General features: G+C 41.2%; 1 long non-coding RNA gene across 3 annotated transcripts in view; it reads right to left on the reverse strand.

The window, feature by feature from the left end:
• The window catches only part of LOC141581642 (uncharacterized), a 228024-nt gene extending 212271 nt beyond the window's left edge, over positions 1 to 15753 (reverse strand). For 2 of the 3 annotated variants that reach the window (XR_012514410.1, XR_012514411.1), the window contains exons 1-2: positions 15631 to 15753; positions 14579 to 14671 (exon numbers count right to left, since the gene is read on the reverse strand). This is a non-coding gene — a long non-coding RNA (uncharacterized LOC141581642). The remainder of the gene's footprint in view (positions 1 to 14578; positions 14672 to 15630) is intronic. The other variant, XR_012514412.1, reaches the window with a different exon arrangement.
• Positions 15754 to 16848: the final 1095 nt, after the last annotated feature.

A 16848-nucleotide genomic window follows, 5' to 3' on the forward strand; every position in this document is an offset into this window, starting at 1 on the left:
ACCAGATGCATTCTGAAAAGGTGAACTGATGTTCTGTGATGGCAAAGGAGCCGAGGCAAATGTGGAAGCCAAGGAAGAGCCAAGAAAAGCAAAGCCAATTGCCTTCATGCTGGGGTGGTTTTGTGTGCCATGACTATATTGTCACCATCACTGTAGAGCATTCAATGACGATCTGAAATGGGTCCTAAATGCATCTCCGTGATTTGTTGTGTCAACATAGCATGCACACCCTGCTGCAGCTGGCTCTCAATCAAATGCAATTATAAAAGGTATATGGTAGTTATCAAGGTGGGTTAAAGAAAATTTTACCCACGCGCAAGTCTGTATGGATGCACATACAGAGACACAGACTCGGTACCCTACACCAAACAGAGTCCCAGCCCTACAGCACAGGCTCACCCAAACCCTGGCCTCCCCCTCGATGACCTCATCCCCACTCCAGAACCAGCCCTCGGTGTTATTGTCCACGGGTCTTTCTGACTCTCCCTCTCTGAGAAGTCACCAGAAAATTCTAAGAAATGGTAGATGGCTTAAGATCCTCTTTGATAGGGGCTAACTCAACAATTGTTACTCCAACGATGTGCTGTGGCCCAAAAGCCTCGTGGTTTCCAAGAAAATGTTTCATAGATGATTCTCCTCAATGTTTAGGCTCTCTCTTTTAAAAAAAAAATCACTACATTTTTAAATTAACAAAAAGTATATGTGTGTGTGTATATATATATATATATATATGGTCTACAACCTGATGTTTTAAATATATATATACATGTGGATGGCTAGATCAAACTAATTAACTTATGAAATACCTCAAACACTTCTCATTATCATTTTTCGATGAGAACACTTAAAATATGCTCTTTCAACAATTTTCAAGTATATAATACATTGCTATTAACTATAGCCACCATTTATACAATAGATCTCTTGAACTTCTTAGTCTCTTGATTGGATTTAAATAACTACCTCTCTGTATGTGCCTGGGCTATAGATGTTACCAAATAAACAGAGAGATTTTGAAGATACATACACATTCTTTAGTGGGATTTTTCTTTTCACAGCTTTGTTCCACATCCAACAGTAAGTCAGGCATTTAAAATTTTGGGTCTTGATGGCTGAAAGTGATAAATCTTTTTTTTTTTTTTCAGTATGATAGAGCTTGTCAAAAATTTTAATTCCTGGAACATCTTGTAGTGGCAGAAAGTGCCAAAAGGGCTCCCAAAAACACCACAAGAAAGGGGATACATCAAAGAGACACAGGAATCCACTGCTAGAGTTCCCAATGTACAAAGCTGGAACAATTTGATTAACAAAGTAGTACTGGAGTATAACTTGATATTCATGAGTTCGTACTGGCATAAATAAATGATCAAATAAATAAACAAGTGAGAGAGAACAGACAAACCTCTCAACAGAAGAATTCCATCATGTATGTAGCTACTCCCCCTCAGGGAGGTGAAGTATGACTCCCACTCAGTAAGTGCAGGCTACCCACAGTGACTTCCTTCCAAATAGTGAAGTATGAAAAGGTGGAAAAAAGAATCACTTTACAGTAGAGAAACCTATCAAGACCATCTCAGCCAGGTCATCAAGGTGAACACTAACTGCGAGTTGTGTTGATGGTACCACTGATGCCACATGACAAGAAGGGCACTTCACCTCTGTGATCTTTCTTCCAGAAACCCATAACCTCAGTTGAACCATGAGAAAAACATCAAACAATTCAACTAAGGAACGATCTACAAAATGCTCTCCAGGATACTTCAAAACTATCAAAGGTCATTGAAAACAAGCGAAGTCTGAGACACAGTCTCAGCCAAGAACAGCCTATGGAGACATAACAGTTAAATGTAATGTGGCATCCTGGATCGAATCTCGTAGAAAAAGGACATCAGGTCATAAAGTATGGACTTTAGTTAATAATGAGATTGTTACAAATGTACCTAATGTACATTCATACAGTCAAATTTGGAAAAAAAATTGTAAAAATAGTACAAAGAGTTCCCATATACCTCACACCCAGTTTTCTTTATTAATATCTTACATTAAGAAACAGATAATGTACATTTGTACTGTGGTACTAGAGTATAACTTAATATTCATGAGTCCATGCTAATATAATAAATGATCAAATAAGTAAACAAATGGGGGAGATGTACATTATCTGTATTCTAATATAAGATATTATTTGTACATTACAAAGGTACATTATCTGTATCCTTCATTAGGATTTACATTGTAAATTAGGATACAGATAATGTATATTGTACAAATGTACATTGTATATTACTTACATTGTACATTTCTACAAATGTACATTATCTATATCCTAATGTAAGATATTAATAAGGAAAATTGGGTGTGAGGTATATGGGAACTCTTTGTACTGTTTTTCAATTTTTTTTAAAATCTAAAACTATTCTAAAATTTACAATTTATTGAAAGAAATTTGGCTTCCTGGGTGCCCCATCCCCACAGGCTGTGCTTCAGTATCTCTGATATAAGACTCATTGGCTGGCAGCAGAGTAAGCTAACCAGGTGATTCTGTTGCAGGTTGCATATAGTTTTCTAAAAAGCTACAATGGCCAGTTGCTTTTGTATTTAAGCAAATACAAAATTTGCTTAAATTTTGTATTTGCTAAAATACAAAAGCAACTGGCCATTGAAATGTCGACCTCTTCTACGCTTGAGTGCCAGAAGCTCCAGAGACAAAAATACAACCTGATCTTTGGCCTGCTACTTGCCTGGCCCAAGGGCACCATTCCCAGTGCTGGACTACTCCAAAAATGTTGTCATATTATGCCATGGCCAGTCACCAAAGGCCACATTTCTACAGGTTTTGACAACCCCAAGTACAATCACATTCACCAAAGTAAGCTTTTAAAACAGTCATGATGTAGCAGACAGTCCTGTGGCCTCCAGCCCTGTGAGCTAGTGAAGTAAAGAAAATGAAAAGAGAATAAAAGATAATGCTTCCAGCAGCCCTCAAACTGAACATAGAAGCTATTCGTTCACCAGAAAGAGCAAAGGCGGGTGGCACCCTGTCTTTAAGTCTCAATCCAACTGTGCTTAGTTGTAGACAGTCTATAGGTATTCTCCAAAATCCTCAGATATTTATATATGGTCAATTAAAGCCTAATTTTAGCTAAGGAAATGGTCTTCAATATTAAATAGGAGCCTTGTGGGATTATTAAAATAGTTTGGTTGAAGACAGTTAAACCTACATGGCCATTTAAAATGTTAACCATATCATTAGAATAGGTTACTATCAACTAGTATAGAACAGCTGGACTGTGTCTCTGTTATTTTCTCCATGGGTATTTAATCGCTTGATTCCTTCATTTAGGCAACCTGATCTTTGGCAGGCATGTTATTAATTTCCTGTGAATATGACATTTTCACAGTGACAAGCTGGTCAGTTACTCCCAGATCATATCATTTGTCTTAATTTGCAGACTTTCTTGAAGCATCAGGAAAAACATAACTGGTGGTCGTGTGTGCATGCGCACATGTGTGTGTGCGTGTGTGCATGTATGCATGTGTGTGCATGTGTGTGCGTGTGCGTGTGTGTGTGTGTGTGTGTGTGTGTGTGTGTATCCTCACACTGGCCACCCATACCATGCCCCAGCATGGAGGCCCGACAAATGAGTTCAGACTGTGTACCAGACAACTGTCTCCACCAACAATGCTTTCATTACTAATTCTTTCTTGCTCCCAAGATCTAATTGTAACACTCTGTTTTTAACCAAAATGCAATGAATTCTCAGCCTAACCAACCTCAGAGGGAGACTTACTGTAATTTCCAACAGGCTAGCACACTTTCAGAGAGCTCATGAGCAGGTCTGCTTTTGGAAAACAGCCTAGGGTTGGAGATTTTTGGTCTGAAGTATGGAAACATAGAAAAAAAATCATTGAAGAAATTTAGCCCAAATCCATGTTGCCAACCTCAAATGATTAGTTTCCATATAAAAAACAAAAATAAAGATGAGGACAAGATAAAGTTTATTCCTCAGACTTCTCTACTACATGAATCATCCAAACCCAGTAACCAGGATATTTCCGTCCGCAATACCTCAAAACAGACTCAAATGGCATTGAAATAAATTGTATCTTCCCATTTTTAATGGCTCAAAGTTTATTTGAGTTAAGCCAATGACATCATATGGGGGGAAAACTGTAACCTTCAGTAACCTATAACCATAGTGGGCACTCTCAAATATAATAATTGAACTTATAATACCTGTTAAACCACAACAGATTCTGCAAATGTCAGTGTCGGGCTGTTAGTGAAGCAACTATTCAGAATCCCAAATCCTGTCACAGAATCCCAAGCCAGAATAATTTGTTACAGAAGCAAATTATTCCTGATATTTTTGAAATACTTCTAGGTGAGTCACTAATTAATCCTCACCATGCAGTGCTCAGTCCCGATAAATATAAACACTTGCCTCTTAGCAGGCATGATGAAGGAGACTGCGGAGAAGGTAAATAGTTCATGGAGCAAATCAGAGGAGAACCCACATTTCAAACGAAAAGTTCACCTCCCAATTCTGAGCTCAAGTCATTTTTCTCTGCATTGCTGAGAAATTGGCACCAAGATAAGAAAGAGGCCAAACTGAAATCATTACACGAATGCTTCTTGGTATTTGGGCTCTGATATCTGAGGCTGCCTTTGGGTTTCTAATTCTTTTTGAGATCTTTCTTTCCTGGAAATGGGAAATGCCTGTGTCCAGGAGGTGTGAGGTGGGGCAACAAACACTGGTCAAACGAGAAAAGACCCAGTTGTTGCATCCTGTTTTCTGTTAGACCACAGTTTCAAGTTCCTTCAGGCAATTGTTCAAGACTAATTGTCCACCCTTTGGGGTCTTGTCAAAGCACTTTCTGGGGTCAGCAACATCAAATGCATGCTCTGCAAACAATTTTTGAGTAAGTGCCAGGCCACTTTGCCAGGCCCTGAGGATATAAAGACCCATACAACACCTTCTCTTATGGTCCAGCACAGGAAGATGTAAGAAAGCCTGACCTTTCCTCCTGGAATTCTGTGCCTGGATGTTTTCATCACTCACCACTTGGCTGGAGAACTGTCTACTGTTGAAATGACCACCTCCTGTCTTTAGGGATTCTCTAGAACAGCCCTGTCCAATAGAAGTATAACATGGACCACAAATGATTTCAGTTTTCTAATAGTTGCATTAAAAACAAAACTTCGAAAAATATGTGAAATAAATTTTAATAGTATATTTTATTTAAACCAACATATCCAAAGTAATGTCATTTCAACATGTAATCAACATGAATGAACTATTAAATTAATGAGATATTTTCCTTTCACACTAAATATTTGTGAGAAATCTACATCTATTCTACACTTCAGCACATCTCAGCACTCATTTCAAGGGCTCCAATAGCCACATGCATCTGGCAACTACCAGATTGAAGGGCACAACTCTAGACCCTATCCTAGCTTCTTTTCTTTTACACTGGGGAGATCAAAGCATCTGTTTAAATAAGAAGGAAATGCATTCCTATTGCTGCTGTAACAAATTCCACAAATTTAGTGCCTTAACACACATTTTATTATCATACAGTTCTGGAGTTAGAAGTCTGACATAGGTCTCACTGAGCTAAAATAAAAATGTTATTGTCAGGACTATCTTTCCTTCTGGAGGCTCTGAGGAACAATCCATGTCCTGCCTTTTCCAGCTTCTAGAAGTTTCCTGCACTCACTGGCCCTTGACCCCATTCCTCCCTCTTCAAAGCCAGCAACGATACATCTCAGACTCTCCCTTTGATCTTTGATCAAATTGTCTTCTGACCTTAGCTGGGAAATGTTTGCTCAGGTTAAGGAGATTAGATTGGATCCCCTTGGATAATCCAAAATAATCTCCCCATCTCAAGATCCCTGCTTTTATCCTATCTGCAAAGTCCCTTTTGCCATGTAAAGTAAGAGATTCACAGTTTCCAGGGATAGGGACCTGGACATATTTGGGAGATCATGAGCATGCCCACTACAAGTTTTATTTTGTTTTAATTATAAAGATAAAAGAAAAAATAGTTGAAATTGAGGACTTGGAGAATCTATCAGGTTACACTGGAAAAACATCAATTGCCTTTTTCCCTCAAGCTCACTCAGAAAGAACAAAAATTTCCTCCCTTGGATAAGAAAGACAGAATCACTTTCATGAAGTTCTGCCTATGTCCCAGGATATGAACTTTTTCTTTCCACATGCCACCAACTCTTCATTAAAAAAATATTTTATGGGAAGACGATTCAAGATGGCTGAATAGGAACAGCTCTGGGGTGCAGTTCCCAGTGAGAATGCAGAGGGTGAGTAATCACTGCATTTCCAAACGAATTTTTACTGCCCACAGACCAGGAGATTCCTGGGCAAAAAAGCACCATGAGTCTCCAGCACAGCTATTTCAGCCAACACAGCGGGTCTCCACACAAAAACTCACACAAATCTGGGCACCGTTTCAACTGGCACCTGGAACGCCTGGGAGACAGAGTCACCCATTCAACTGAATAAATGGGGGATGAAACAGGGAGCCAGGTGATCTGGCTTGGCGGGCCCCACCCCCACAAAGACCAGCAATCTGAAACGCTCTGGATTGAGAGTTTCAGAGCAAGCACAGCTGTACCCAGGACAGTCCAGCTCTGTGGGGGGAAGGGCATCCACCATTACCAAGGCACTCCACCACTACTGAGGCAGTACACCATTACTGAGGCAGTCCGCCATTAATGAGGCAGTACACCATTACTGAGGTAGTCCGCCATTACTGAGGCAGTCCGCCACTACTGAGGCAATCCACCATTACCAAGGTAGTCTGCCATTACAGAGACAGTCTGCCATTACTGAGGCAGACTGCCGTTACTAAGGCAGTTCTAGCTATACCTCTATAAACAAAACCACAAGGAAGTTCACACAGCAGCTGGGCAGAGCCTACGGCACCTCAGCAACACCTCTGCTGGCAGACTGTGACTAGGCTACCTCCTCGCTGGGCAGGGCATCTCTGAAAAAAGGCAGCAGCACATCAGGAACTTATAAATAAAGCCCCACCTTCCTGGGACAGAGCACCTGGGAAAAAAAGGCGGTTATAAGTTTCATGGCAGTAGACTAGCAGCTCTGAACGGAACAATGGAGCTCACAGCTCAGTACTTGAGCTCCTACAAGGGACAGACTGTCTCCTCAAGCAGCTCACCAACCTACGTATATCCAAAGAGACACCTCATAAAGGAGAGCTCAGGCTGACATCTGGCGGGTATCCTTCTGGGACAAAGATAACACAAGAAGAAACTGGCAGCAAACTTTACTCTTCTGCAGCTGCCGCAGGTGATCCCCAGGTAAGCAGGGTCTGGAGTGGACCTCCAGCAGTCCTACAGCAGAGGGGCCTAACTGTTAGAAGGAAAACTAAGAAACAGAAATAAATAATTTCATCGTCAACAAAAAGGACACCCACTCAGAGACCCCATCCAAAAGTCAGCAACTAAAAAGAACCACAGGCAGATAAATCTACAAAGATGGGAAGAAACCAGCACAAAAGGATGAAAACACCCAAAACCAGAACGCCTCTCCTCCTACAAGGGATCACAACTCCTCACCAGCAAGGGAACGAGGCTGGATGGAAAATGAGTCTGATGAATTGATAGAAACAGGCTTCAGAAAGTGGGTAATAACAAACATCTATGAGCTAAAAGAACATGTTCTAACCCAATGCAAAGAAACTGAGAATCTTGATAAAAGGTTTGATGAAATGCTAATGAGAATAAACAGCTTAGAGAGAAATATAAATGAATTAATGGAGCTGAAAAACACATGAGAACTTTGTGAACCATACACAAGTTTCAACAGCTGAATCAACCAAGCAGAAGAAAGGATATCAGAGACTGAAGATCAACTCAATGAAATAAAATGAGAAGGCAAGATTAGAGAAAAAAGAGTAAAAAGAAATGAACAAAGCCTCTGAGATATATGAGATTATGTGAAAAGACCTAATATACATTTGATAGGTGTACATGAATGTGATGGAGAGAATGAATCCAGGCTGGAAAATACTCTTTAGGATATTATCCAGGAGAACTTCCCCAACCTAGCAAGGCAGGCCAATATTCAAGTCCAGGAAATACAGAGAACACCACAAAGACATTCCTCAACAAGAGCAACACCAAGGCACATAATCGTCAGATTCACCAGGGTTGAAATGAAGGAGAAAATGCTAAGGGCAGTCAGAGAGAAAGGTCGGGTTACCCACAAATTGAAGCCCATCAGACTCACAGTGGATCTCTCAGCAGAAACCCGACAAGCCAGAATAGAGTGGGGCCAATATTCAACATTCTTAAATAAAAGAACTTTCAACCCAGAATTTCATACCCAGCCAAACTAAGCTTCATAAGCAAAGGAGAAATAAAATCGTTTACAAACAAGCAATTGCTCAGAGATTTCATCACAACCAGGCCTGCCTTACAAGAGCTCCTGAAAGAAGTACTAAACATAGAAAGGAACAACCAGTACCAGCCACTCCAAAAACGTACCAAATTGTAAAGAGCATCAACAACACAATGAAGAAACTGCATCAATTAATGGGCAAAACAATCAACTAGCATCAAAATGGCAGGATCAAATTCCCATATAAAAATCTTAACCTTAAATGTAAATGGGCTAAATGCCCCAATCAAAAGACACAGACTGGCAAATTCGATAAAAATTCAAAACCCATTGGTGTGCTGTATCCAGGAAACCCATCTCACATGCAAGGATACACATAGGCTCAAAATAAAGGGATGGAGGAAGATTTACCAAGCAAATGGAGAGCAAAGAAAAGCAGGAGTTGCAATCCTAGTTTCTGATAAAATAGATTTTAAACCAACAAAGTTGAAAACACAAAGAAAGGCATTACATAATGGTAAAAGAATCAATGCAACAAAAAGAGCTAAAGATCCTAAATATATACACACCCAATACAGGAGCACCCAGATACATAAAGCAAGTTCTTAATGACCTACAAAGAGACTTAGACTCCCACACAATAATAGTGGGAGACTTTAAGACTCCACTGTCAATGTTAGCCAGATCAACGAGACAGAAAATTAACAAGGATATCCAGGACTCAAACTCAGATCTGGACCAAGCAAACCTAATAGACATTTACAGAACTCCCCACCCGAAATCCACAGAATATACATTCTTCTCAGTACCACATCACACCTACTCTAAAATTGACCACATAATTGGAAGTAAATCACTCCTCAGCAAATGCAAAAGAACAGAAATTATAACAAATAGTCCCTCAGACCCCAGTGCAATCAAATTAGAAGTTAGGATTCAGAAACTAACTCAGAACCACACAATTTCATGGAAACTGAACAACTGGCCCTTGAATGTTGACTGGATAAACAATGAAATGAAGGCAGAAATAAAGATGTTCTTCGAAACCAAAGAGAACAAAGACACAACATACCAGAATCTCTGGGACACATTTAAAGCTGAGTCTAGAGGAAAATTTATAGCAATAAATACCCACATGAGAAGCAAAGAAAGATCTAAAATTGACACTCTATCATCAAAATTGAAAGAGCTAGAGGAGCAAGATCAAAAAAACTCAAAAGCTTTCAGAAGACAAGAAATAACTAAGATCAGAGCAGAACTGAAGGAGACAGAGATACAAAAAAAAAACCCTTCAAAAAATTAATAAATCCAGGAGCTGGTTTTCTGAAAATATCAACAAAATAGACAGACCACCAGCCAGATTAATCAAAAAGAAAAGAGAGAATAATCAAATAGATGCAATAAAAAACGATAAAGGGGATATTACCACCAATTCCACAGAAATGCAAACTGCCATCAGAGATTACTACAAACAACTCTATGCACTTAAACCAGTAAACCTGGAAGAAATGGATAAATTCCTGAACACTTGCACCCTCCCAGGACTAAACCAGGAAGAATTTGAAACCCTGAATAGACCAATAACAAGGGCTGAAGTTGAGGCAGCAATTAATAGCCTACCAACTAAAAAAAGCCCAGGTCCAGATGGGTTCACAGCCAAATTCTACCAGACATACAAAGAGGAGCTGGTACCACTCCTTCTGAAACTATTCCAAACAATCCGAAAGAGGGAATCCTTCCCAAATTGTTTTATGAGACCAACATCATCCTGATACCAAAACCTGGCAGAGACTCAGCAAGAAAAGAAAACTTCAGGCCAATATCCATGATGAACATAGATGCAAAAATCTTCAATAAAATACTGGCGAACTGGCCAGGCGCGGTGGCTTACGCCTGTAATCCCAGCACTTTGGGAAGCCGAGGCGGGTGGATCATGAGGTCAAGAGATCAAGACCATCCTGGTCAACATGGTGAAATCCCATCTCTACTAAAAATACAAGAAATTAGCTGGGCATGGTGGCACCTGCCTGTAATCCCAGCTACTCAGGAGGCTGAGGCAGGAGAATTGCCTGAACCCAGGAGGCGGAGGTTGTGGTGAGCCAAGATCGCGCCATTGCACTCCAGCCTGGGCAACAAGAGCAAAACTCCGTCTCAAAAAAAAAATATATATATATATACTGGCAAACTGATTGCAACATCACATCAAAAAGCTTATCCATCACAATCAAGTAGGCTTCATCCCAGGGATGCAAGGCTGGTTCAACATATCCAAGTCTATAAATGTAATTCACCACGTTAACAGAACCAAAGACAAAAACCACATGATTACCTCAATAGATGCAGAGAAGGCCTTTGACAAAATTCAACAGCCTGTTATGCTAAAAACTCAATAAACCAGGTACTGACAGAATGTACCTCGAAATAATAAAAGCTGTTTACCACAAATCCACAGTCAATACCATACTGAATGTGCAAAAACTAGAAGCAGTCCCTTTGAAATCTGGCAATAGACAAGGATGCCCTCTCTCACCACTCTTATTCAATACAGTATTGGAGGTTCTACCCAGAGCAATCAGGCAAGAAAAAGAAATAAAGGGTATTCAATTAAGAAAGGAGAAAGTCAAATTGTCTCTATTTGCAGATGACACGATTGTGTATTTAGAGACCCGGTCATCTCAGCCAAAATCTCCTGAAACTGATAAGCAACTTCAGCAAAGTCTCAGGATACAAAATCAATGTGCAGAAATCACAAGCATTCCTATACACCAAAAACAGACTTAAAGAGAGCCAAATCAAGAACAAACTGCCATTCACAATTGCTACAAAGAGAATAAAATACCTAGGAATACAACTAACAAAGGATGTAAAGGATGTCTTCAAGGAGAACTACAAACCACTGCTCAATGAAATAAGAGAGGACATAAACAGATGAAGAAACATTCCATGCTCATGGTTAGGAAGAATCAATATCGTGAAAATGGCCATACTGCCCAAAGTAATTTGTAGATTCAATGCTATCCCCATCAAACTACCTATGACCCTCTTCACAGAACTGGAGAAAACCACTTTAAACTTCATATAGAACCAAAAGAAATCCCACATAGCCAAGTCAATTCTAAGCCAAAAGAACAAAGCGGGAGGCATCACACTACCTGACTTCAAACTGTACTACAAGGCTACATTAATCAAAATAGCATGGTACTGGTACCAAAACAGAGATATAGACCAATGGAACAGGACAGAGGCCTCAAAGGCAATGCCACACATCTACAACCCTCTGATCTTTGACAAACCTGACAAAAACAAGCAATGGGGAAAGGATTCCCTGTTTAATAAAAAGTGTTGTGAAAACTGGGTAGCCATGTGCAGAAAGCTGAAACGGGATCCCTTCCTTATACCTTATACTAAAATTAACTCCAGATGAATTAAGGACTTAAACATAAGACATAACACCATAAAAACCCTAGAAGAAAACCGAGGCAAAACCACTCAGGACATAGACATAGGCAAGGAATTCATGACTAAAACACCAAAAGCAATGGCAACAAAAGTCAAAACAAACAAACTGGATCTGATTAAACTCCAGAGCTTCTGCACAGCAAAAGAAACAATCGTTAGAGTGAACAGGCAACCAAAAGAATGGGAAAACATTTTTGTCATCTAACCATCTGACAAAGGGCTAACATCCAGAATCTACCAAGAACTAAAACAGCTTTACAAGAAAAAAAACAAACAAACCCATTCAAAAGTGGGCAAACGACATGAACAGATGCTTTTCAAAAGAAGGCATACATGAGGCCAACAAACATGAAAAAATGCTCATCATCACTGGTCATTAGAGAAATGCAAATCAAAACCACATTGAGATACCATCTCACGCCGGTTAGAATGGCTATCATTAAAAAATCTGGAGACAACAGATGCTGGAGAGGATGTGGAGAAATAGGAACACTTTTACACTGTTGGTGGGAGTGTAAATTAGTTCAACCATTATGTAAGACAGTATGGCAATACCTCAAGGACCTAGAAATAGAAATTCCATTTGACCCAGCAATCCCATTACTGGGTATATACAAAGGATTACAAATCAGTCTATTATAAAGACACATGTACACATATGTGCACTGTGGCACTGTTTACAATAGCAAAGACCTGGAACCAATCCAAACGTCCATTGATGATAGACTGGACAGGGAAAATACAGCACATAAACACCATGGAATACTATGCAGCCATCAAAAATGATGAGTTTGTGTCCTTTGTAGGGACATGGATAAGTCTGGAAACCATCATTCTCAGCAAACTGACACAAGAACAGAAAATCAAACACCACATGTTCTGACTCATAGGTGGTTGTTGAAAAATGAGAACACTGGACACAGGGAGGGGAGCTTCACACACTGGGGTCTGTTAAGGGAGGGACAGCAGGGGGTAGGGAGTTGGGAAGGGATAATATGGGGAGAAATGCCAGATATAGGTGATGGAGATGGAGGCGGCAAACCACACTGCCATGTATGTACCTATGCAACAATCCTGCATGTTCTTCACATGCACCCCAGAAGCTAAAGTGCAATAAAATATATATATTAATTAATTAATTTTAAAAATACTTTTATGGGCCGGGCACGGTGGCTCAAGCCTGTAATCCCAGCACTTTGGGAGGCTGAGGTGGGTGGATCACGAGGTCAAGAGATCGAGACCATCCTGTTCAATATGGTGAAACCCCGTCTCTACTAAAAATACAAAAAATTAGCTGGGCATGGTGGCGCAGCCTGTAGTCCCAGCTACTCAGGAGGCTGAAGCAGGAGAATTTGCCTGAACCCAGGAGGCGGAGGTTGCGGTGAGCAGAGATCGAGCCATTGCACTCCAGCCTGGGTAACAAGAGTGAAACTCCGTCTCAAAAATAAATAAATAAATAAATAAATAAATAAAACATAAAAAAAAAAAAAACTTTTATGTCTCCTAGATGCCAGACATGTACCAATGCTAAAAAAAATAACCACAATCAAATAGCACGAGGAAGATCATGGCATAAGGTGATAGTTCTTTTCTATGGTAAGAGGGTTTTTTAAAATTATGATTATTTTGAGATTTTTTTCATGTTGGATGCACATTACGAGCATGACATCTTTCCCTAAATAGTGTTACTAATGAGAAGAAATAACCTAGGAAGAACCCAAATAAGCAATAACATTTTTAAAACCTTTTATTTATCAGAAAAAAATCAGATTCATTAATACGTGGAGCCAGAGATCAAAATAGAAACATAAGGCTACTATATTTGAGGCTTCCTTAGGAAAATAATTTTTAAAGACTTAAAGATTGTGAAGTAATTATGTTTATCTACATTTATCAATGCATCTTTTGATGCTAGCTTATTACATGCAATTGTCCTACCAATAACACGTATTGTCTGTCACCTGGCTTATGGCTTTAGCCCCTTTTGGAGGATGATCATAACCCAAAACTCTTGGGGCAGGAAGGAACTGTATAGATCATGCATTCCAGTCCACTCGTTTTGCAGATGAGGAAATAGCCCATGCGGGGAGGCCAAGTGACTTGTTCAAAGTCCTACAAGTAACTAGTGGCTCAGCCAAAGCCAGACCCTAGACTCCAAACTGCCAGGACATTGCTTTTGACTCGTTGAGGAGGGGTAAAATTCTCCCTAGCCATCCATTCATTCATCCATCCAACCAGCATTTGCTGAGTGCCCAACACATGCAGAGGCTGTTCCAGGGTTGTGGATGCAGCAGAGAACAAAACTGGCAAAATCCCGGCTTTCAGGGCCTTCTGCCCTTGGGGGTGAAGAAATAACAAATATATACTTATGCCAGGTGGAGAAAGGGCCAAGAAGAAACATAAAGCAACATAAGGGGCTCACTAGTGCTGGAAGGTTGCTGCTGTTCACAGGTGGTCAGGGGGTACCATAGGGATAAGGTGACGTTTGAGCAGCGAGTAAATTTGGAGTAAAATTTAGAGTAAGCGTAGAATAGAAGCTAATTCAAAACAGCGTGGAAATTCCAAAAAGGATAGTGAGGATGTCCATGAAGGGGAAGCCAGTGGGAATCAGTGACATAAAGAAGGAGATGGCTTAAACAGAGAAGGGATGCTGGTGGTGACAGTCTGCAGTCTGCTCACCCGAGTCTGCGTGCACCTAAGCAGCTGTGACCTCCGAGGAGCCGCCTTGAACTTACCTCTGCTGTCTGCCTGGCACAGGTCCAGGTGGCGCCTAGGACAGGCTCCATGAACACAGGGGAGCAGTTCAGGCCTGAATCTGAGGAAGGAACCTGGACAGAAAAGGATTTTCTTTTCAGTAACCAAAGAACTAAGAAGTCCCTCCCGATTCTGAGTGGGGGTGGAGGTGGGTGAACCAGCAAGAAAGAACCTCAAAGGTCAAGCCAGATGAGGAGCTGGCCTACTTGAAACAAGGAAGGCAAGCGACTGAGAAACGGTTCAAATCGTCAGGCTAATTGTGCCCCAGGAAGCTTTTCACAAAGCGTAATTCAGGCTCTTGGAAAACCATAGACTGTGCTGCTGTACCACCTTGAGGCTCCCAGTAACACTGCAGCTTTAAGAAAGCAGAGTGGGTCTTCCATGCTGCTGCGGTCTCTGCCCAAAGCTTCCTCCTCACTGTGATAAAACTCTATGTACCCCTGGATGGGTGGCAAGCACTGCCCTGTAGTGAACCCCACGGGAGAAGCTGCAGGGCTATTTGTGGGAGAGCAGTGCACTCAGTGGCTGCCACCCAGACCCATGACGCTAGGGCCAGCCCAGCCTGGCTGGGAGGTGCATGGCCACCACTGTCCAGGGCAAACTGCCCAGATGACCAGCTGAGCTACCCCCAGCTCGAGCACCTGAGACCCTGTGCCTTCACGCTCAATCACATGGCAGCTTCTGAGGCCATCAGAAGGCCCCATGCATGGCTAAAGCCCCAATTTTAAGAGAAAAAAGAAAACCCAGGAAATGAGTGCTTTTCAGGAGGCAACTCAGGAAACAGAAAAGTTTTCTGGCTTTTCTTCCTTTTTTAATAAACTACTTTCACTTGTGCCTAAACTTATTAACATACATTCCCTTCCTTCCTTCCTTCCTTCCTTCCTTCCTTCCTCCCTCCCTCCGTCCCTCCCTCCCTGTCTCTCTCTCTCTCTCTCTCTCTCTCTCTTTCTTTTCTTGGGACAGAGTCTCACTCTATTGCCCAGGATGAAATGACCACAGTGACCATTCAGCAGCTTTGCCTTCCTCTACGTACCGCGGCCAATGGTGTCCTTTCCTGTCTCCATATTTGCTCCTTCTAGAAACTCTGGCTTAAAGGCCCGTCTTCCGTCTCCTCCCTCATCCCACCCCTGCACTCTCCTCGTCCAATCCAATCCCTTGGCAGGACAACAGGCACTTCCTAGTTACAGCCTCAGGGTCGGAATTTCGATAGCCAAGCCTCTGTATCAGGAGATGGGCGGGGGGTCCAGACGTGGGAGTAGGGACTGACTGGTGGAGGTGGGTGCCAGACCGAGGCAGAGACAAGACAGGCAACTGCCGCAGCTTCTCTCTGCCTGCCTCCGCCGCCAGCAGCCTCCCCCTCACCCCAACCCACCCCCGTTTTAAGAGGCAAAAAGAAAACCCAGGTAATGTGTGGTTTTCAGGAGGCAATTCAGGAAACAGAGAAGTTTTCTGGCTTTTTATTTTCTTTGTAATAAACGACTTTCATTTCTGCATAAACGTATTAACATGCATACTATTTTCTTCCTTTCTTTTTTTTCTTTTTTCAGAGAGTCTTGCCCTATTGCCCAGGCTGGAGTGTAGTGGCATGATCTCAGCTCACTGCCACCTCTGCCTCCCCGGTTCCCGCGATTCTCCCAAGTAGCTGGAACTACAGGCATGCGCCACAGAGACCAGATAATTTTTGTATTTTTTTTTTAGTAGAGACAAGGTTTCACCATGTTGACCAGGCTGGTCTTGAACTCCTGGCCTCAAGTGAGCCACCTACCTCAGCCTCTCAAAGTGTTGGGAGTACAGGTAAGCCACCACGCCCAGCCTAAATATTATTTCTTTTCAAAGTTTTCTCTTTGGTTTTTGCAAAAATTCCAGAAGCCACCTTATGAATACACCCACAACCTCTTTGAGCAAATCTTGTTGAATAATGTATTTTAAACGAATTTTCCACCATGAAATACAACATGCATTTAAAATAGCATTATAATCTGAAGAAAGGTTATAAGTTAAAAATCCAGGGACATATAACTAATAAATAGAATATTACTAGTACCTTAGAAGCTTATGTCGCTTCCTCCTCCGTCCCCCCACCTTTAAAGGTCATTAGCACTATCAGAAGATCACTATTCTAAATTTTACATAGAATTTATTTCTAATCTTTTACCATAGAATTTTAGCTTGTTTTTTGAATAGTCCAGAAAAGTAGAGCTATACACAATATGAGCTATACACAACATGGGTATAGCTCTCCCTAAAAAAT

Source organism: Saimiri boliviensis, chromosome 16, assembly GCF_048565385.1.
Source record: "Saimiri boliviensis isolate mSaiBol1 chromosome 16, mSaiBol1.pri, whole genome shotgun sequence".
NCBI lineage: Eukaryota > Metazoa > Chordata > Mammalia > Primates > Cebidae > Saimiri > Saimiri boliviensis.